At 41.5% G+C, this 24,278-nt stretch overlaps 1 long non-coding RNA gene across 1 annotated transcript; it reads left to right on the top strand.

Annotated features, from left to right (window-relative positions):
- The first annotated feature begins 800 nt into the window (after window positions 1-800).
- LOC142388861 (uncharacterized) lies at window positions 801-15,790 on the top strand. The gene is made up of 3 exons (XR_012770333.1): window positions 801-890; window positions 1,416-3,316; window positions 14,336-15,790. It is a non-coding gene; the product is annotated as an uncharacterized LOC142388861 (long non-coding RNA).
- The last annotated feature ends 8,488 nt before the right edge of the window (window positions 15,791-24,278 follow it).

Genomic DNA, 24,278 nt, shown 5'->3' with positions numbered 1-24,278 from the left:
TTTCCAGCACAAAGTGTGAGTGATAACATCCTGGTTTCAGTGGAGACATTAAAAACCCAACTGTTTGTGTATTCTCGGTTTACTCAGATCTCAGTCAGTGATTTCTACGAAGACAAGACCTCACTCAAGAGAGGTCAATGCAGAAACCCTGATAACTGCAACCAACTTAATATGATATAATTTCTTTTAGGTCCTTTCGTTGATTTGTGTCCGAGTCTACAGAAAACTCTCGTTCAGTATCAGTACTTTCAGTGTGTGTTTGGGCATGTGTAGCTGAATTATGGATGTTGCTCAGGTATGAATGCCCTTACAGAATCCTCGCTGTATGTTTTTTAGTCAGCCATACAGAGGGGGGGGAGTCTGTGTGCAGGTTTCCCATATATGCATATAGATGAGATAGATGGGTGTATTATTCATGTGGTAGAGTTATGAATGGCTTCCCTATCCTGAGAGCCTTCTTCTCTCAGAGTCCACTGTGTTCTCGAAGCTTCTCTCAGAGAGGGAGGGGGGTCGTGGTGGGGGAGGGCAAGCGTAGCATGGTGAATGAGATGGAGTTGGGGAGGTGGTGATGGAGTATGGGGAAAAGCAGAGACAGAGCGTAGGGTCGGGGGTAGAGACAGAAGAAGGGAGGAGAGAACATTTGAGATAGAGGGGAGACAGAGGAGGAGAAATATGAAGAGAAAGGGAGCATGGGGGGGCGGCAGAGGGAGGGAAATGAGGGAAACAGAGTGGGAGAGACAGAGAAGAGGTGTAGGAGGGAGGGAAGAGGGATGCTGCATTTTAGTGATAGCACAGACTGAGGCAGCAGCAGCAGACAGAGAGCGATGAGAGAGGTAGAAATTAAAAAGGAGCAGTGCATTGTCAGAGAGCACGACAGGATTCCCATACAGGTAAAACACTGAATAGCTATAAATGAATGAAATACTAATGGACAATCATTTGACTACTAATAGTTTTGACTAACAGGGACTTGGAGGGGCCTTTTCTTCAATGACAGACGCTTGAAAGATTTGCTGGATGTCACTGAAGAGCACAGCCAACCTGCCAAACCACTCATTCATCCATATTCTCATGCATATGCCTATCTTTCTTACCCTCCCTTCATCCATACACATGCCTCTGTCCACACATCCTCTCCTTCCCTCATTACCCACCAAGCTCCCCCTTTTCCTTCACTCCATATCCATCCTACAATCTTCTCTCCATTCCACCCACACACAAGCGCCCTCCTCCACCCTTGCTTCCTCTCTCCCTTAGCAACTCCTCTGCTGTCACTTCCATGGTTCCTGAGGGCATCTTTTTTTTCTTCCACATCCTTCGTCTTCAATTTCTCTGTTTCCCTCTTGGAGTGTCTTTCAGAGATTGTGTTCAGGGACCAGTTACAGTGGTTTTGTACTTTCCATTGTTTTCTCCAGACGGTCACAAGCTGCTCCTTGAAGAACCAGCTGTGGGATTTGAAGAGAGGGAAAAAGGAAGCAATGTTGCATCAGAGACCACAACAAGTGAAAAGACATATCTCCAGTAAGAGGAGGAGAGAATAAACCACCTGTAATCCAACTAAGACAATAAAGAGCATGGACAAAAAACATGCATTTAAAGGCAAACTTCTGCCTCTGTCGGGCAAAGTGTGCCTCTCGCTTTCCGTTTCACCTTTCTGCTTGAGTACCTATTCAAGGGCTGACCTCCTGTTAACCCCGGCAGGATGCAAAGGCATTACTCTGGTGCCTGGGATAAAAATGAAATACTGAAGGAATCCTAACTGGTTGTTGGAGAAGACGAACATTAGCAAGCTTCTGGAAGAATAAGAGAGGAGAGAGGGGGCAGTATGACTCAGAGCACAGCAGCGAGAATAAAGTGTATTCTGCATGCAAGAGGAGAGGTAGAGCGAGACAGAGGAACAAGGAGAAGGTTATAGGGAAAAAATAGAGAAGGACTTGACCAGAACTGAGCTGTCATTAGACAGACGAAGGGCAGGATGAGGACAGAAGCTGCCACACTAGAAAGCAGTGAGTAAGATATAGGCCAAGTGAATCAGCTCGGCAGAGAGCGAGAGTAAGGCAAGAAGGGGGTGAGTTTCATAAAGTTATGTGTTTAGTATGACCGAGGCTGGTTGAGGGAAGGTTTGCTGCGGGGCGAACTGTAGACGAGGAGCTGCAAAGGTCAGAACGTCCAGCTTAATGACCAACTGCTCGAGCTCCCGAGTGACTGTCTCGTGCTTCAGAAGCTGAGCATGACTGGACTTTGCATATGGGGGAGGAAATTTTAGGGAGGCTTACCAGGGGAGATGGAAAAAACTGGAAAAGTTTGGAAGAAATGAGGCCAGATCAAAATAAATTCTAAAATCTATGAAAGAGACCCGAGCAACAGCTGAAAAAAAAAAAAACTGCAAACCTGAAGAGATCTAACGCACGACTGGGACATGGAAACCTTAACTGTGACAGAAACACACCGAGAGGTTCCTGTTAAATATTCATGATGACAGGCCACTCTGGAAATAACTTTTCCCTCCTACCACTGAGGGAAAACTGAAGAAGCGCAGCTGATTATCTATTCTAAAGGATTTTTACAGAGGAGCGAACAAGTTGTGATCGAGGGTGTGGAAGTACGGACGTTGTGAATTGAGACAAGATCTACACATTAGCCAGACCTGTTCCTGGAGGTTGTTTTTTTTTTACCAACTGTACAACATTTCTGGAAGAGCAGATGTTTTTGCCATATGAGATGAACCAACACAACAGACACTCATATCCTAATTATTTTCTCCTGGAGTAACTGAAGCTGTTTGTTGTCTGAGAAAATTGCCTCATTACAGAGAATGGCCTGTGGGAGGAACTCTTCAGGAAACATGTGCAGAGATTCTTTGATGAGCTACAACAGAAAACGTTCATTCATCTGAGAGCAAGATGTGTACTCAATAATGCCACAAAGGCATTCAGTTAGGAGCTAGAGTTAGAGGCTCCCTTCTCTCGGACTTCAATCACCGATTCCTCAAAACAGTAACGAAAGAAAACACAATCCCCCTGTCTTCATCTAGCTGATAGAACAGCTGTGTGTTTATCTGGGGAAGCGTGGGGATGTGAGATCAGCTTTGTGTGCGCGTGCCGCTTGGATCCCCCCCACCACCAGCGACAGAACTGGACCTGAACAGCAGTGGTACGACAGGGGAAAAGGAGGGGGAGGAAGAGGAGGAGGAAGAGGACAAGAAGAAGGGGATTAAGGAAACCGGCAGGACGAAGGAGAGAAAAATATTGAAAACATGCTCGGATAAAGAGAAGATACAAAGGAATTTTTGGCTGCCCCCCTGGTGCAATGTGTGGTGAGTACACACGTATCTGTGAATGATACACTTTTCCATTAGCGTCCCTGCATAGGTGTGTGTGTGTGTGTGTGAGTTGACCAGTGAGCATCGCTCCCTCAGGATGCTGGTCATAAGGCCACTCAGAAGACACAGGGTTCGGGAGTATCAGGGTAGTTCAGGCTATTGGATGTAGGTCATGTGATCTGACCAAATCCTCATGACATTAAGGTCAAGTTTGACACATTTTCTTTCACCAAACATTTCAGACAGCTGAATGATGGTGTCCATGAGTCACATGGAATCCAGCCTCGAAGCTCAATAAAAACTGAACCTCCATCATGTTTACCAATACAGTGTCACTGTCTGAGGATTCATTGAAATGTTCACTAATCAATAGATGAATAAATGATGCAGCCCTTCATGCATTGTAGATAAGTACCCTCATCCCTTGGCAGTCTGATGAGTAAAAGCACCCACATCAGAGCAAGTAATAACCTCAGAACTCACATGCATAGCTTGCTCTGCTTGGAACAAACTAAAATTGAATGAAAACCTCAAAGTTAAGGTGAAGAATAGAGATTTCTGTAGCTGGTATTCATGGTAATACAGTATATGTGAGTGTGAGTAGTTTATGACAAATTCACAGCATCAAACTTTGAAAATCGGAGTTGCTTTTCTTGTCGCGGTCGCCCTCGGTGGTATTTCTCTCGCACTTTCTCCCTCTCACCGATTCAACTTCTCTCTTCTTCTGCTGTCATGAAGTCACCGTCTTACAGTTTGCAGAGTTGTGTCTCTTTCCTCCTCCGTCTCTGGCTTTTTCTCACACACAAGCCCACATGTCACACTATAAAAACACACATGCACCAACATGGAGAAAAAAGGACTGTGGCTGAGAGGAAGTGACAGCTGCTTGATAGCCACTGGCCTTCAAATTCTAGCAGCGCTGGCCAGCCAAGCTCGTAATGAGGCTGTGGAACATTCTAGTGTCATAAGGATCTGGCTCCTACACCGCCTCTATGTAAATCAGTTTAGTGTGTGTTTGTGTGTGGGAGAAAGGCACGGCAAAAGATGCTTGCTCTCCGCAGCTTGGGCATGGCTCATACGAGCTCTTATTGTGCTCATGTACGTGTTTGTCTTGGCAAAGACTAAATAAAGAGTCTGTGTAGAGGGAGGCTTTCGGTGAAGTCAATTACAGCAGCAGTCGATTACTCAGGTCAATACTTCCTTATCTCCCAGATCAGTCTTGGATGTACAGGTTATTGATACAGCCATGTGGAACTCAATTTATTTTTTATTGCGTTTGACATTTTTGGTTTATTCTATCCATCCATCCATTTTCTATAAACGCTTAATCCAACTGTTGAGCCTATCCCAGCAGTCATTGTTGGTATATTGTTTTGTTTAAAAGTAATCTCACTGTGTACCTCGGCGTGTACCTCATCATAAAATGTCAGTGAGTTTACAGAGAGGTTATCATAAATCTTCACTGACAGAAACTATTGTTAAAGATGGAATTACAACAGCTGCTTCTTTTACTTTGCTATTCTTTTAAATTAAGAATCAAATTGACATTTTTGCATGTAAGTCAAGACTTAAGTAACTTTATATAACTGTAATCTATCAGCATAAAACAATTGTTTCCGACAAAACCAATCGCGCTCACAGAGACCACAAGTAAAGTGGATTGCTCGATGTCTCAGATGAAATTCAGGGTTAGGAAACAGACATAACTAAAATAAATGAGAAAACTTGGTTTGAGATATTTTTTTTGAGAGTTCAAATTCAAAGCTCAGATGTAGATCAGAATCCAAAAATGAACTACTTCAAATGAATTTCTCAGCTTCATTTCTTACTTTTCTCCTCTCCTTCAGCATGCATTTCACTATTTTATTCAAAAAGTGATTAAAAACAACAGAGTATTCAGTACGTAGCCTACTTTATTAGAGTTTAACAACTACATTTAAGACCCAACAATCATGTTTACAGGTTTAAATGCATCAACTTTTCTCCAAAAGCAGATATTCTAATGGAATATCTGCTCCTGCCGTATTATACGGCCATTAATAAAACATTAATGGCTCTAAATGATTGGAAAATAAAAACAAGCAGATATCAGGATATATCAGCAGGTATAACATTTAGTATGAAAAACCTCTGAATGTGTTGAGTTCATTATTTGGTTTCCATATGGGTTCAAGTGTCATGACATTCAATACTGCATCTGCTCAAACATGAGGGAAGAATGTGTGTGTGGAAATGGTCTAATTCTCTGTTACAGAAGAAATGCAGTAGGTATGCCGATCAAAAGTTCCGATACACATGAAAGGAAGTGTGTACGTATGAATTTATTTGTAGCATGTGGAAGTGAGTTAGTTCACTTTGGTAAAGTACCAGATAGAGATTAAGACAAGACCATTGGAGAATCGCACACATACATGTAGCCACAAGTGTTTTTTTCAGCCTTCAATCCCTTCATCTCCTCCCCATCATACAATAATCCACGTGTGCATCCCCCTTCCCTCCTATCCCTTTATCTATCCCTTTGGATTATAGCTACTTGTGTTTCCTGTCTATAGTGCAGCATTTGAATATGGATCTGAAGCCTAACTGGATGGATCAGATCCCAAAGGTGCAGAAAGTTAGAACGTCCACATCTATCTGTATCTCCTTATTGGTAGGCCCCTGTTTTACCGTGGTGACCCTGTCAGTTGAAGCGGATGTGTGTGACCATCTTATGCAAAACTAATTGAAAAGACATTTAAAAAAGTAACTGCCAGCAGTACATTGGGATAAAATCATCTGCCTTCCTGTTTGCAGACATCTCTTCCACTTAGAAATGTAAGCAAATCCCTTTAAGAGAAAAAAAAAATGGAAACCGAATACTTTTATTAGGTCAGCCAGCTTCAGCTAATATCATTCTATCTCTACTGGTTTAGAGAAACAATAATGCTAGCATAGTCCACAGTCACAAATATTTAGCCACAGCTATTCATCATCCTAGCTTAAAGGTAGGGTAGGAGATCCTGGATTTTGAGTCCAGCGAAGGTGCATTTTGAAAAAACACCGGTAAAAAGTCCCAACACGAGCACGAAGGTGCACGAGCGCTGTTCTGACAGCAAGCATCGATCGTTGCCGTATTTAGTATTTAGTATATGCTAACTATACGTTTAATAATGCTAGGTGCTAGCCAAGCTAGCTCTAGTTTAGCTTCCTGCCAAGCTTCTGGACGCGTAATTCGTTCACGGAGCAGGGTACGCGCACAGGGGGAAGGAGGGGGAGGGAGGAGCAGATTGCAGTTTGATAGACGGCATCAGTATCCAATCATTGTGAACGGTCCGTTCAGTATGATTGGATAGTGTTTTTCCTAGATTGTACGTTCTAGAGGCCACTAAAACTTTTCATATTTGTGTCAAAACTTTTAATTAATTAGTTGCAATGGGGGTGTGAAGAGTATTTCAAGCAATATGTAAAAAAATGTTCCAGAAAAAGAACCCCTACCCCACCTTTAACATCATGTGAGCCTAATGTCATCCAACGGCCTACATTACATCAGTGTTGTGAGGCTGTCAGAGTTGTTAACTTAATCATGTGCGCTGTATAAGTGAATTTAAAGAGCTATTTGCAGCTAACATTTACATTTATGCATGATGCTACACTCATGTGGGACATTCCTTAGCGTGCGTATTAGCTACTCTGTTGGTAGAATTGACCGCCAATGCACAAATTCACCTTTTGGCATAAGATATTTGTCTTTTACCGCTGTTTTCTTTGTTCCTCTTCCTCTTGCCTCCACTCTTGAAGCCTGAAATTTAAGTCCAAGTTAGTTACACTTTTGCGACAGGCAGAGGTTTTTGAATACAAACATGTCCCTGTGCAGAATTTTCTAAAGCATATTCGTGTTTTGGACTTTCAGAAAAAAACGTTGCTGACTACTCCGTAATTTTGATAAGCAAGCTCATATATGGGTCCCCCCCAAAGTTTTTTTGTTTTTTTTAACAAACATGCTGATGTGTTGTAGTTTCTGGTGTGGCTCTCAAAGATGCAAAACAGATGTTGTTGTTCAATTTATAATTAGCTGTCCTCTGGGCTCAACTTTTCACAGTATGGCCCAGGGCAATTATGGAGTCTAGCCCTAAAACTCAGAACAAAATTTTTGACAAAAACAAAACAACCAAATAAATAAATAAGTTTAGCAAAACATAAAACACAACACAACGCAAACATTTTACAAAATACAACAAAACCGGAAATAGAGCACATAAAAGGAAACATTTCACAAAAATATGATCCCACAGACAAAAGAGCTACATTTCACAACGACAAAACAGAAAACTCTACATAAAAAAAGATATGAAATAAAGGATAAATACATTTCAGAAAACTGTTCAGAAATGTACTTTGAAGAGAGTTTTTTTTGCAGGGCTCTCAATGAGCGTGAAACACACGCATTGCAACAAGTTCACACGCTCACACGCCACACATGCCGTTTCTCACGCTGAGAAATGATCAACTTCGTCGCACAGAAATTCTAATGGCTGATACCATAAACGAGTCAATGGCAGGTTACTGTGCGCTCGTACAGCTCAGAACTATAGCTCTGGTACAGCTGTCTTGATTTAGCAACCCATCGTCGGCAAATCACAAAATAGAATTTCTCAGCCAATCAGAAAACAGAATTTTTTGTTGCCGGGTGAGGTCTGAAATAGCTTTCAGCTGCAAGCACGCGTTCCATGAATGCACAGCGGACATAACCTATTATGCTCTGAATGCGTGCAGAAGTTGTAGATGAGCTGGAGGTGGAAGAGAACCGTCAGGATCATCAGCACAGGTCATATCTTCATTTATTTTAATCTTTTATAAGTTACTATAATTTTCCTACTCCTTGTGGAAGACCAATACCTGCCGATTAAAGTGTTTGTTGGAGTAGTAGGCCTAAATATTCAGCACACACCCTTTGACATGAGCAACTTAATGAAAAATGAAAAATATGTAGGAGTGTAATTAGGCTTCCGTGGTTAATTTGCAGAGAGGGTTTTTTCCATGGTGGGGCTTTATAAAACCAGGCCCAGGAACACGTTGGCTCTGAAGGGAACTCTGTCATCCATCATGACTGTGAAAATGACTGACATTGAGCCACAGTGCTTTAAATGGGAGCCCCCAATATCAGTCATCAAGCATCAAAATCTGCCACAAACACTTACAACACTCATAAACAAACACACACAGAGAGGGACTGCTCAAGGGGCCCATTTGGAGTTATGTTTTTTTTTCTTAATTTAATTTGTCTGTTTTTTTGTTTGTTAAGACTTTGCATACCTAAAACAATTTATTTTAGAATATAGTAGAATTTAGTGTAAAAGTGAAGATTTGTGATTTGTGACTCCAAGCAAACTTTAAAACTTGGGAGCCCTGTTTTTGTGTGTGTGAGGTTTGCCACCTCAGGCCCACAGGACTTACTGGAGCAGACGCAATTGATAAAAAATGTATATCATGTCTCTCCACCAATCCGCAACTCACCCACCTTCCCACTACTTGCAAAAGACTGAAATTTGTTCAATACTTGCAAGACTGCAGTTAACGGTTCAGTTCAAAACTCCCATAGGAATCCCAAAAACTGACAAAGAACTGCATTACAGCAAAGTATTAATGACTGAAGTAGGCCTCTCATGCACTGCTCACCGTACTCTGTGTACGCTGTGCAACATGCTCAAATAAGCTCCCCTAACTTAGATCAGTAATAATGCATAAAGTATACTATTTTATTCATGAAGCATGCTGAGGTCACGACAGAACTCAAAGAGATATTTTTCTTCTTGGGGTTGTGTGAAGCACTAATGGGCATTAGTGCTTCACACAACCTGCGCTCAGTCTGCGCTCAGTATTAGAGGGCTTTGTTTTGGAGAATCAGGGAGGAATTATATTTGGGAACTAAGAGTTACTCAGAATGGGGCCACAGAACAGCTTCTTAAAAAGCTCAACATCAAAGTGTTTCATGAGCATATGCTATAGATGAATCTTACTTTGAGGGACTTTTGTAAAAGACAGTTGTTTACTTTTTCCCTTTTTTTCTCAACCGACAGGAGTTGTGTGGACTTGTCGGATAGATTAATGCTGAGCATTACTTTAGAAAATATTTGAAAGTTGTTGTTTTTTTTGTGCTTTTCCAGGCTTTACATTCATTTTTTAAAAAATTTAAATTTTAAATTTTAAATATTTGGGGCTGGTTACATTGGTTAGCCTCTGTGGAAATAATGATGCATAGCAACATGGATGTTCTTTGGTTATAAAACAGTGACAAAGTCAGTCTGTCTGATGTAATAGTGATGCGTTGTGAAATTCATTGTATACAGTGTTTGCTTGAACCGAAAAAAAATGTTTAAAGGATGTGGTTTGTGTTTTGGGGGCTTTTATAGCAACATGTGCCTCCTTTATGGCCCCATTTTGAGCAGCTCCTAGCTTAGTTCCCCCCTCAGAATTTATTATTGATTTGCCCAGCTGAGAACGCTCTGACTGCTCTCTACTGCAGGTAAGACACTGATTATTCATATCTAGCTCACATAACTCAATAATAAGTGCAATGGACAAGTGTCCATATCCATTCAGGATGTTTCCATGAGATAACTTTTGTATCAACTTTCTCACAATAATACACATTGAACTGTGGATGGACCATGTGTGGGGAGTTCATATCTCAGATAAATAAATCTGACAGTGAGATAAGCAGAATGACTATCTGCACCAACTGTGACGAATAATGTGTCTGAGTTTTCGTAGTCCAGTCTGCCTTCATTTGCTCAGTCAGTGTGAAAGCCAATGGTGAATTTGCACAGCACTGCACAGTGTCCTCATGGCCCAAAACAAGTGTAGAGTAATTGCAATTTGCAAAATACAGGCAACAATATGCAATGAGTAGATTCCAATTATGATTGTAATACTACATTGTCCTAAAGTAAAATTCTCTTTGGGTTAAAAAGGAATAAACTAATTGGGAATACAGAGTTTATGTCATTTGTAGAGCAAGGAAAACGTTTTAACCAGCCCCTCAGGTTAAAAGGCTTAAACAAGAGGTTTAATTTTTAAAAAGAATACGCCACCAACTGTTTCTATTTGCTGAAAGAGTCGATGTGATCTAAAACCTCTTTTTTGAAACAAAGGAGCTCTTATCATTTTATGGTGGATTAGTATCGTCGATGAGAGTGAAAAATGAACAAGGTAGAGGCAGACAATCTCATATGATTGCTTCTGCTCTTTGTTACAGTAATGAAGATGAGTGGTTGAGATTTGAACGCACCAGATATATTCAAATATTAATTAGAACCGAATAAACGCTTGAGTTACTGCAATTCATTTTGATGGGCGCTCTTGAAAGGAGGAAGAAGAGGAGAGGAGGGCGAAAGCACAAGAGAAAGACAGTGTGCTCTTCTAATTTCTTGATATATATGAGAAGCAGCAGCAGTCCAGTCTCTTAGCTTGTGACTGGAGGGGACATTATAGCAGTCTTACATGCACAGTATACAGTTTGGATGTGTCGCAAATGCATGTTCACATATATATATATATGTCTACAGTCATGTAGTATGTAGAAGTATAATACAAAGTCCTGTAAATACTCAGAAGAATTGATATAAATCGTCACACACGCAAGAAAAACTAAAGAACTAAAGAAAACAGATAAAACAGATACATGACACCACTTTCAGTCTCCAAATAGATTTGAAAAAAAACACAGAAACAGCCAGCAAATGGAAATTCATTTTAGATAATCAAAGTACAATTTCAGATGTATTTATCATTGATTCATAGATCATTACCCAAAACAAAGTTAAAGTGACTTAAGCATTACAAGCTGCACTGAGCGTAAAAGAATGTCCACTGAACTGTTGGCATAACATTCATTAAAGGAGGATTTAGAGCAGCAGCCATATTTGTAGTAAAAGGACAATGACAAGACTTAAGATGATTGGGAAGAATTGTTGGATAATCCACTTATCACATTTAACAATTGCATGTAACACCCTGTTGCACTATACATGTATTGGCGGCTGTTTTCTGAGTTTCTGAACATTGTGCTTCTGGCTAGTTTGGTTAATAAGATTAAGATTTAAAGATCTCTTTAAGATTACACGTAAAGAGAATTATCTTAATAATAGTAAGCATCCACAATTAACCGACAATTAACCTTAAAAAAATGGATTATTGTTGAATTATCAAGAATTACTTGATATCATGGCAATTGAAAAAAGAAACGCCTTTGATTCACAAAAACATAGACAGCATCCCACATGTCGCAGTTACAGGCATTACTGTACATTGTGCCAGCCCAGAACAAAGCTTGATTTGACTAACTGTAAATGCTGAATATGAAAAGTAGATTAGATTTGCTTTGAACTTGGTTTATGGAACTCACAATATTGTGGCTGCTTCCAGTTTTCTGTTGTTCGGAGCAACATTTTACAGTGTAGATTTTGAATTATCCACGAGTATTCAGATTAGGTTGAGTTCCTTTTTTAAGGAAGTACTACATTTCCAATGGCAAAAAATTGCCATGTCATTTTTATTAAACTCTTTGTGCTTTGTGTCAGAGAAGCATTTGAAATACCACTTGATAACTGCTCACTGTACATTAAAAACATCAAATCGGACAAACTCTTAACAAGTGACCGGTCGTTTTCTCACATCGGTCCCTATTTGTGTCCAAATTTCTATTTGCATTAGTCATTAACGGTTTTCCGGGGTCATAGCCAGCCCCTCATATCATAGCTAATGTCTGTTCCCTTCTATCTATATCACTTTCTTTCCCTTTTCCCTTCCCTTTATGGCTGCGATTTGTGAGGTGTCCCATGCAGCCTAAGTGGGTTGGAAATAATCACGTTACACTGCTGAATGGCTAAGCTGCATCAAAAAGATTTTGTCATGTCTCTTGCCACGTACAAATGCACAACTGCAGACACACGCACGCACGCACACAGCCCCCTGGGGTGCTAGAACAGCTGCTAGATGTTGAGATGTTTACCAACCAACAACATGAAAAGAGAACAACAGGTGGAGTCAGGAATGAGGAAAGGAAAAAGACGCACACCAGGGAGGAGGAAGCTTTTGAAGGATGAACTTTCTATGCTCTATATTTATATATGCTTTAATTGGAAGGGAAGTGAGTTTTTGACAGATTTTATCGGATGGGGCGCATAAATGACCAGTGCGCTTAATTATGGGTGGTTCACTAGAGGATATCTCACATTGCACATCATTGCGCTGTCTTCACCCTCTCCCCATGTGTGCTCTCAATCTGTCTCAGAAGAACACAGATAATTCCCTCTTCAGCACCCACCCTCATTTATTTTCAACATACACCACTGATCCCACATCAGCATTAATGCTTTGTGACGAAGGATAAAATAGGCAGAGGAACGTAATGAATTTCACAGACTATGGGTTTTGAGGAAGTTGAACAGAAATCAAGACACCACTTATCAGCTGAAGATGTGTTAAAGGAGGTGGGGATATGCAGGTGTAAAATATATTGGTTACAAAATGCTTGAAAGTGTTTTATCAAAATCACTGGATTACGAAAAGGGAGAAATTTAAGGGTTCGCACAAATGTCAGTTAACCCCCGAATGTACCGAAGAAGGCTTTGGTCCGTCCAAAGCACTATATTTCCAAACATCTCAAGAAAGCTGTATGCAGTTAGGTGCACAGTTTAGTTTATGCACAGTCATATCAAAAGTTATACAACAGCGGACCATTATTAAACCAACACTCTTTTACTTCCAACTCCTCACATACTTTCTTCATTACTTGGTTGTAAGTCCTTAGCATTGTCCTTTCATTGCACTGGGTACCCTTAACTGTCAGCCAGATAAGATGTCCTTCTATGTCCATAACTGGCACAGCAGCTGTGCATAAATACTAGATGCTGACTGCAAGCCCTGGAACCATTATTCAACAAAGCACATTTGTTCACAAGGGGCACAGTGCTCATTAGGAGTTCAGAGAGGGGCGGATGGACGATACATACATACATACACAATCACAAGATCTGCAAACATGAGATGTGAATTTGCAACCAGCCATGACACTACATATTTAGTTTAATTTTCATGGTCATTCTTTACATAAAAGAACTTGGACAGGGTCCCGAATGTGTCAGGGTTTAAATGTTGATAGGAATGTATCTACCAACCAACAAGTGGCAGCTATGTATAAGGAAGTTGCTACTTTGGTTAACATAAAGCAAAGACAGACAAGTTCCGTTATTACACTGAATAGAACAAAACATGTTTAGTATTTCAACCAGACTGTTTTTTGTTACTTTGTGATTGGAGACTCCCATATATGTACACTCGGAACAAGTTGGATTTTGAGCTGAACATTAGGGCTTAACTCCAAAATAACTCATCTTTGATTCATTTTTCCAGGTGTTTAGACCTCTTACTCCACATTCCCCTCGGTGTCTGACTGACGTTTCTGCTCAATCGGTATGGAATACAGTACTCTGTAATACTTGATACAGAGTACTGATACAGGAGGAGATGGGGAATACGTGAGAGGAGTAGTTTGAGGTTAAAGAAAATGTGAAAAACCTGCAATAATGACTCTTTTAAATTGAATAAATTATACGTTAAACGTTGTGTGTTGAATTTTGAATTGCCATGCAGTAAATGGGATGGAAAATGGGGCCGTGAAATAAAACAAATATAATGCTTCCCAAAATGGGCAAAAAGAGAACAGAAAGAGCTAGAAGAATGGGCCAAATTAAATCAATATCAGCTTTTGTGCAAATAGTGCTTAAATCCACGTACTTTCCTACAGATTTTTTTTTTTTTTTTTTTCAGCTTTAGACTCACATTGAATGTCCAAATGCATGTAGGAAAAGTTGATGTGTGATATTGCGTTTTGGGGAAGATGTTAATAATTAACCGGTTTATTTTCTCTTCTCTCTCCTACATCCACCTGCCTCTTTCCTCTTCAATTTCAACTTTGTGCATCCTTTCACTGCCGCCTCTTACCCCCTCTCTGCCATCCTGCTGTCCCCAAAGGCGTCGCGCCCTGTGGGGGTGGGGTTCTGTGATGGTAACCATGGTCCCCGGCAGCCGCTATGTCTGCAGCGCTCATGCAAGAGAGGATGACAATACCAATGACCGCGAGGAGCGAATTTTAGCCGTGCTGGGCATCATCGGAACCATCCTCAATCTTTTAGTGGTCATATTTGTCTACATCTACACCTCAGTCACCTAAGGTCTTCTTCAAGACTCGAACAAGAGACTTTGGGACTCACCTTGCCCTCACACTGCCAGTCTCCCTCTCAAAGTATTTACACACTTAAAGTACTTTGGTTATTCACAATAAGCGCTGCATTTTGAGGATCATTGGCAGTATGGTTGATACTGACAACATTTACCTGCACCTGCATCACTCTGCTACCAGAAAGGCAGAACAGGAGCACAAATGGATTCATCTGGACTTCCTGCACTGTTCACATTGAACTGTACTTTTTTTCAACGTATATTCACATTTTAAAATACCTGCTGACAGTAACGGTCATGTATCTGCATTCCCATTTATCGCTGATTGTTGGATAACATTCCAGTGACTTCTAAGACAGCTAAAGTGGTGCTCATACCAGTCTTTAATGTGGTAGTGTGAGCGTATTTCACCATGGTGCATTTTTAACTGTGTCATACTGTGCTTTTCGTGAGATTTTAGACAACATCACTGCCAGCTTAACTTATCAAAGTGGTCCGACAAATGCTTTTGAGCCATTTGGGGTAAATTTGTAGGTCCGGAGGTTGTAGTATAACACTAAAACTATCATTCTGGACCCAAAAAGGCAAAGTAAATAAACACAGTTATCAACAGAGGCCTAATGAGCATACACACATCTACTTAAACAGTACAGTTGTACAGACAATCACGACTAAATATTAGTTTTGTTGGTAAGTTTTTAAATGGAACTGATGTGTCCATATCTGAGCACACAGGAGGAAAGATTCCTGGCTGTGCTCGGAGTCATCGGCATCGTACTTAACCTCCTGCTGCTCGTCTTTGTCTATATATACACTTCTATCTAATGGAGTTTCTTCATGTCCAAGTTCCTTTTCATGTGGCAAATGATAAGATAACTACTGGCACCCGTACCTAGCAGCATGGTGTGACAGTCTTCTTTCAACTTTGTATGTATTTTTTTCCACACATGTATATATTGTAATTTGGGCTCACCTTGGTTTATGGTTTATATTTAGTTTACACAGCAAGCTCTATGGTTTGGGCTCCTAAGCCTGATGGTAAAACATTAATGGAAAGACGATGAAGTTGATGAGACAATTTTATGGTAAAAGTAGAATATCCAGATTTGAAGAAATTTTTGCAAGACTGCACTATACATAATGCACTTCTATGTGTAAATTTGTGACATGTTGTCAGTGGTTTTATAAAACAGAGCTCCTTGTGTGTACTATGAGATGTTTACTAAAGCTAATATCAGCTAAATGAAATACTGTCCATAAACTTTGAACAAATCAACTGAAGTAAATGCTGCCATCTTTGTCACGATTCTATTTGGTCTACATGCTTATTGACACTAAAAACACAGAGACATGAAGCTCGATTGTTTTAATGTTTCAGCCTGTGCAGAATCTTCGCGCATCAGCAAAGATCCCGCCGTGTACGGTCGGTGCCACAGAGCAGTGGTGTGCTTTCTGGTGTCATGTTTCTTTGGTTGGATGTGGGAGCCGGGCAGCGTCTGAGAGAGCAAAGCTTAAAATCGAGACAAAGTCACGCAAATCGAGACAAATCAAAGAGGAACGGTGTGCGTTGTCTAAAAAAGAGGGACAGAACAGCTTTATAAAGAACGTCACCATCTGTGTCAAAACTCACGAGGGCACAAAGATCTCCCTGCAATGTGGCCATAAGACGCCTACTAGAGCTACATGTCAGTATGAATCTAATTTTAGTTTTAAGCACTTTGTCTGAAATGGAGGAGCAGCGCTACACGCCTCTGACAAGCAAGCGGGAAGGACTTGGCTGAATCTACACTTTATTGTCGTCATTTCCACCAACAGGCTTACACCAGAGAAGACAGAGTAGCACATAAGCCTGCAATTCTTTTACATATTCTAACTCTGACTCATCACTCAACCTTGTGCAACTTTAAATGTTGGCCGGTGTGCAGAAGTGTTTTGATAACTATTGATTTGAATTCTTGCAACATTGTGTGCTCTTTAGTTTTAGTGCCAGTTTCTCATTGAGTGTTTTCTTTGGTTTCCAAGCAAATACAAAAGCCACAAACGTTACCTTGGAAAGTGTTTGGTATGAAGCTAAACACGTTTCCAGCAAACACTATTTGAAAATCTTTAAGGTTCAGGTAAGTTTGGCCTCACAACCTGTCTAATCATCTGACAGGTATTGTTTATTGCCCTGTTTTAAACGAAGCCAATTGTGCCGATGGCCCAGCTATGATGATGAATTTAAATAGTAATTCCCTACAAGAGGTAAAACTGAAATGAGTTCTTTATTCTTTTAGGAATAAAAGTGTTCACACACTGGCCGCTTGCATCTCCCATCACAAGGCTAAATTTATGCCGTCTTTAAAGTCTCACAGTGGAAGCTGCAGCTATGGAGAAACCCTTCTGAAGACTCTTTGACACAGTACTGGAAACAATTTCTTCATGTGCTACCTTGAGAAGTTCACTTGAGGTTGGCAAAGCACACAAGGTAAGCTGTTACCCATTTATGCAAAAGGAAACCTTTTACAGCATTGTATTGTTATTAGGAACCCAAATGCCCATCTATTTGCTTTATAGATTGTATTTCATTTTCTTAATTGATGGTTAATTACTTACTGGTGCTTTAAAGATAATTCAGAAAATATTGATAAGTTTAACTATTGGTAGTTTATCCACTTTGCTATAAAAGCTCACTTTTACACACAAATAAATCTGACAAATCTGAATAATCCCATCCATTGCTGAATGTTTCTAATGTTTGGAACCAATTAACCATTAATATAGCCATTGGTTAACACTTCTAATATCTTTTAAAGATAAAGATAAGAACACTGAATTTTCTTTAATTAAAAAGTGGGCAAGCACATAAATCATGGTTGGAATCTTGTTTATGAATGTATAAAGAGTAACTTAATGGACTGACATAAACATACTAAGAGATTTTAAATTTTTATTTCCTTGTGCTGGACCAACATGGAAGCTTTTAGCTTTCTGTGCCAAAAAGATTCATATGTGTTTCCCGTTTGGCACACGATAACCTCGAGGCTGATTGGTCAATCTAATGAAGCCACAGATAAGTATAACACTAACCGACACTAATTGAAAAAAAACATCTCACGAAATGGAATCATTGCGGATTTAAAGCTAGCATTGAGCGTGATATTAGTCTACATTTTGATCACTTTAAACTGAAACTGACCTAACGCCATGGCTGCTGTGCCTGAGCCGTACTCGCACTGCAGTTCAAGATTTTACTTGGGAGCAGTTTTGATGTGACAGACTTACTGCTATGTGGACCAATTTGAGGAGAGAGCCTGGAGGGTGAATCCTGACCATCTGCCGTCCCAACAGACAGCCTTCGCACACACACATACAGCATCTGCTTCTTCTTCTTTTTTTTTTTAACAATGCAACTCAACCCTTCACTCATTGTTGATGTTATCTAAGTGTGAAAAAGTTTGTCAGTCCCAGTTAATTGAAAATATTAGAAACCATGACGTTCAAAATGAGACTGAAATTGGGGAAAAAAATGCTTCTGATTCTGGAGCGTGCTGTTTAGTCTGTTCAGTCAAGACTAAGACCCATTGTCTTGAATCTGTTAGCTGAATTGATTTTTAAGGCATCGTACACTTTGAGAGAAAAAAAGTAATATGGAAGCTTCCTGCAATAATTAAAGATTGTTTTGGGAGCAACAACCCTGAACGATCTTGATTTATGTATGAAATGATAAGCGCTGATTGATAAATGAAATAAGTGCCTGGGGGAAAATAAAAATACAGCATGGGAGGGATGGACTTTTTGCCCTCCATTTGGTAATAACAGATCCTTTTTTTTTTACAGCATGTTCTGCATTTGTAGCTCTTTCCAGAGGAAAAGGCTTTGAGAAGGCCATGTTTATTTCACCTGTCACTTTTCATTCCACTTCAAATGATCTCCTTGAGAAACAGGACAAGTGGTAAGTAAACAGGTTTCCGATAGAGGAAACGATCCAGTCTGAATATTTTTTGCATTACATGCTCATTTGCAGACAGAAGCCGCTGCTGGTCGAACAAACTCTAGATTTATGATGCAAAATGTCTGGAATTAATACCCAGTTGTTCGCGTCAGCAGCTGATATAAGTTGTACTGTCGAAAACAAAGAATTTGTTCAACAAGAACTCACATTAGTAAGTTGGTTTCCGGAGAAGCTGACGAAGAAAAAGTTTGATATGATTATTAAGAATAATATTTGAAAATATGTTTTAAGATCTGGTGTGCTTTCATGTAAGATTTATATGGCTTAGATGTAAAGTTATAGGAATGTCAATTGTGCCGCCCTCGTTATATGTTCCGAATATAACTCGGCAGTAAGATAAACACCTTTCGTTCATCAAGACTCTGAAGACCGTGATCAGTTTGTCCACAGGTTTATTGACTTGAAAAAGGGTGAAACTGAGAACAGACAAAAAAGAAACATGCTTATAAAATGTACTTCTTATACAGTATATAGTCTTGGTAATACACTGTACCATACTTTTATCAGAAATCAAATTACTCTCTCTTTAACCTTTTAACTTCTTCATGCTTACAAATGAACTGCTTATTTATTGTTAAATCTATCAAAAAAGTAACTTGTTGAGTTTAAATGTGTTCTCACTCACACTGTTTACTATCTTATAAACATAAGATAAACTTAAAATGAATCTGTGAATCAGCTAAGTTGCCATTTTACGTACCCACATTCACAGAAATAATATTGTCCTCCAATCCACAAACAACTCTTAAAAATGACAAATAATTCACTATAATTCAACAAAAGAACACATGATGATATTACATACCGACGATGCTTCATAAGGCATGAGATGTAGGCAGATGTCTTTAGATGAAAATGGTCAGCTGGACTAGCTGTTTTACTGCCATGTGCTTGCACTTCCTGTTTCTCTTAAAGGGCCAGTACTAACAAATGAAACAATGAATTGAACATGCAAAGACATACTAACTAAAATACGATAACAGAACACTCCCCGCCTGGCGGGATTAAACCGCCACTACCAACAGTCCATAGAGGCTATCATGGCTTCTTCTCAGGAGCTAGGAGCAAAACTGTCTCAGTAACAGGTCGCAGAAATACTTTAGTTCCCTCTTTCCTGGAAACTTTGACTTCCACCTTGCGTACTCTACCATCTTTGCTAGGAAAGACTTGAGTGATCAATCCCAGAGGCCATATATTTCTTTTCTGTTGGCCGTCTTTGAGGAGCACGATGCTTCCCGGCTGCAAGTCGGGCTGGGGATCCTGCCACTTCCTTCGTGGCTGAAGTGAAGAAAGGTATTGTTTTTTCCACTTGTCCCAGAAAGTTTGAGCTAGATGCTGGACTTGGCGCCACTGGTGTTTGTGAAGGCCTTTGACCCAGTCACCTACTGGGGCAGAAGATGGACTCACTTTTTGAGTTAGGAGCGTTGCCGGTGTCAGTAAGAATGGCTCGTCTGGATCAGTCGACACTGGTACAAGAGGTCTGGCATTGATGATAGCGACTACCTCTGCCATCAGTGTGGAGAGTGCTTCGTGACTCAGCTTTGATGTCCCAAGTTGCAAGAACATCGAGTCCAATATTTTTTTCGCTATGCCAATCATTCTCTCCCATGAACCTCCCATGTGAGAGGCATGAGGAGCATTGAACACCCACTTGCAGCCTTGATCCAGCAAAAACTTCTTGACAGAAGTATCATCAATGTTTGAAGGGATCTTAAGCTCCTTGCACGCACTTACGAAGTTGGTTCCTCGATCAGAGCGGATGAGTTTAACTGGGCCCCTGATGGCATGAAAACGCCTGAGGGCGTTAATGAAACTCGACGTATCAAGAGACTCGATGAGCTCAATGTGGACAGCTCTTACGCTCATACAGGTGAATAACACCGCCCACCGTTTGCTCTGAGCGAGGCCGCCTCTAGTTCGGCGTGAGGACACAGTCCATGGGCCAAAAACATCCAGGCCAACGTTAGTGAATGGAGGTTCAGTTGAAAGGCGATCTGCTGGAAGATCAACCATCTTTTGCGTCAGAAGTGTGCCCCGAAGTTTGCGGCATGTGACGCAGCCGTAGATAACACTACTCACTCGCCTTTTTCCACCAACAATCCAGAAGCCAGCAGCTCGTAAGGCACCTTCTGTGAACAATCGCCCCTGGTGTTGTGTTTTCTCGTGATAATACCTGACCAGAAGTGTTGCTATATGGTGCTTGCCAGGGATGATGATGGGGTTTTTCTCCTCTGACGGGAGTTCTGCTTCTCTGATACGACCCCCCACTCTTAAGAGGCTGTTGGCATCAATGAAGGGATCTAAGGTCTTGAGAGGACTGTCTTTAGAGAGCTTTTCCCCCTTTATTACACAGGCGTACTCTTGAGCGTACATCTCTTCTTGAACTGCACGGATGATTGATGCCTTAGCTCTTGAGAGATCCTCGACTGATATTGCTGTGTGGCAGTAATGCCAGCCTTTGCAGCTACTAACTTGAGTTGCAGAAGTCTTCCGGAAGAGACGAGCGATATGAGTGAGACGAGCAATGGCGTGAATCAATGATTTCCAGCTAGAAAACTTGGAGAAGCGCTGAGACCCTAGTTGTTTGCTCAACGTGGTCGTTTTCATTGTGGAAACCTGAGGCCTGATCTCTGCATCCAAAGAAGGGTTCACCAGCTCAAAGCTGCATTTCTCATGATTGGTGTGCTGAATTTGTTTCAGAAAAGCTGGTCCGCAAATCCAGCTGGTACCTGAGAGATGAGCGGCAGTGACAGACCTCGTGGCAATGTCTGCAGGGTTTACATCTGTCGGTACATACTGCCATTGTTGAGGAGAGGAGAAGCTCCTTATCCGCAGGACTCGATTACTGACGTAGACGTAAAAGCGTCTGGCATCATTACTGATGTAGCCTAAGACTACTTTGCTATCACTGTAAAAGACAATATTGTCCAATCTCATGTCGATCTCCGAAGAGATGAGCTCAGCAAGCTCCACCGCCAACACTGCAGCACAAAGCTCAAGTCTCGGGACTGTATGCTCAGGGACCGGAGTGAGCTTAGCCTTGCCCATGACGAAACCCACGTGGATGGCTCCATTGCTGTCTGTTAGTTTGAGGTAAGCGACAGCTGCAACTGCCTTTGTTGATGCATCACAAAAGACAATTAGCTCTCTATGTGACACCTTTGTGGGAGAGACTTCTGTGTAGGCTCTCGGAACCTGGAGACTACCGAGATCTTTCAATGAGGATCGCCATTTGATCCACATCTCCTCCATCCCTTGAGGAAGGGGTGAATCCCAGTCACCATTATCCTGTGTAAGCTCTCGCAGGATTGCCTTTCCTTGTATAGTAACTGGGGCGACAAATCCCAGAGGATCATAGATACTGTTCACAGTAGATAAGATGCCTCGACGAGTGAAAGGCTTCTCCTCATCAGAAATCTTAAAGGTAAAGGTGTCTGACGTAAGGTCCCAATTGAGACCCAGACTACGCTGCACAGGAAGTGCGTCAGAATCGAAGTCCAAGTCTTTGAAGTCGTTGGCATGGTCCTGAGGTGTGAAAGCTTCCATGACTTCTCTTTTGTTTGAGGCAATTTTGTGTAGACGCAAGTTGGAGTCTGACAGCACGTCTTGCGTCCTCTTGAGCAAGTCCACTGCTGCTTCAACTGTAGAGAGAGACTTCAAGCCATCGTCCACGTAGAAGTTGCGGTTAACAAACTGCTTGACATCAGGCTCTGCATCTCGTACAGACTGCCTTAAACAGTATATGGCTACTGCTGGGGAGGGACAATTCCCAAAGACATGAACCCTCATGCGGTATTCGACAATGTCTTTCGATGGGTCATTGTCTCTAAACCACAAAAACCTCAAAACGTTGCGATCTTCTTCTCTAACAAGGAAGCAGTGATACATCTGCTGGATGTCTGCTGTTATAGCCACAGCTTCTTTGCGGAATCTGATGAGCACTCCAAGGAGGGTATTGTTGAGGTCGGGTCCAGTTAACAATACGTCATTCAAAGATACTCCGTTGTGCTGAGCACTGGAGTCGAACACTACACGGATGTTCCCTGGTTTTCTTGGATGATATACACCGAAGAATGGCAAATACCATCGTTCTTCGTCTCTTTTGAGTGGAGGTGCCACTTCAGCGTGATTGTTCTGGAACACTTTCTCCATAAATGTGAAAAAGTGCTCCTTCATCACTGGCTTCCTTTCTAGACTGCGTCTCAGAGATGACAGTCGATTCAAAGCTTGGACTTTGTTGTCTGGGAGACGAGGCCTTGGAGTTTTGAACGGTAGTGGAGCTATCCAGCTGTTTTTCTCATCCTTCTCTAAGCTTTGTTCCATTATTCGCAGGAATGAGATGTCATTGATAGATGGAGCCACTTTGTTATCATCCTTGGTCTGCTGAAACACTGTGCAGCCTAACTCCTCGACCTTTTCAATGAAATTGAGCTTCCCTGTAGGGTGTGCTTTAGGATGGTCAGGACGTTGGAAATGATTGTACCTCTCCTTCACATGGAAGACATTTGGACATGGCTCAAAGATGGAGGGGCGTTTCTGTTCTGTGGTGCTGGTGTAGAATGTATTCACTGTGGTGGGTTTGTGAACACCTCCCAAGCACACATTTCCAACTATCACCCATCCCAGGTCAAGTTTCTGGGCGTAAGGTGCATCACGTGGGCCATCCACTTGCCTGCGCACTTTGTGGACCGAAATGATGTCTCTTCCGAGGAGAAGCATGATGGGAGCCCTAGGATCGAGCTCTGGGATGAGGTGAGCCACTGCTCGCAGGTGAGGGTGGTTAGACGCAGCACTGGGTGTCGGAATCTCATTTCTGTTGTTGGGGATGTCGTTGCATTCCAAGAGACTTGGTAAGGGGAGACTGACTTTCCCATCCACTGATTCAATTTGGAACCCTGAAGCTCTTCTTCCTGTACTCTCCGTCAGTCCAGAGCAGGTCCGGAGAGAGTATGAAGAGGTGGGACCTTGAACATTGAAGTCGTCGAAGAACTCAGAACGAGCTAAGGATTTATTACTATGCTCATCGATGATTGCGTAGACTTTCAAAGCTCTATTGCGATTGCCTGCAGGATGGATGTTGACAAGGCAAATCTTTGAGCAGGATCTATCACTCTGATCACCACCACAGACTTTGGTGCAGCTGATAGTGACTTCTGAAGATGGTGTGGAATCTTGCTCCCCGCCATGCTCCGTAGAAAGAGAGGATTCTTGAGTCCACGGTGCTGGTCCTGGATGGAGGGCAGAGATGTGTCTTTCACTCTGACACTCAAGGCATGATGTTGCGTATTTGCAGTCCTTAGCCATGTGTCGTGTGGATGTGCAACATTTAAAACAAATCCCGTTCTCCTTCAGGAATGCTTTACGCTCCTCTAAAGGCTTTTCACGGAAAGTCCGGCACTTAGAGAGTAGATGAGGCTTTTTATGGATTGGGCACTGTCTCTCGGAATCATTAGCTTTAACGTCAAGTCTGTCTGAGGCAAAAGGAGGACGTACATCTGTCTTGTGCACTGAGACTTCCTTTTGTTTACTTAGTTTCCACGCAGTCTTGTCTCCTTTTAAAGGGACATCCGCTTGGCCTGTGAACTTGAAGCTTGGATCGTTTCGTGTTATAGCTTGTTGCCTGACGAAGTCAACGAAAACTCCAAAGGGAGGGAAAGAGACTTGATACTGTAGTTTGTAGCTGGATCCGAGCGAGAGCCACTTCTCCTGTAAGTTGAATGGCAACTTTTGGACTAAAGGATT

The sequence above is a fragment of the Odontesthes bonariensis genome, chromosome 9 (genome assembly GCF_027942865.1).
Source record: "Odontesthes bonariensis isolate fOdoBon6 chromosome 9, fOdoBon6.hap1, whole genome shotgun sequence".
Taxonomy (NCBI): Eukaryota; Metazoa; Chordata; class Actinopteri; order Atheriniformes; family Atherinopsidae; genus Odontesthes; species Odontesthes bonariensis.
Note: the sequence above shows the minus strand (reverse complement) of the source record. Positions and strands in the feature narration are given on the sequence as shown.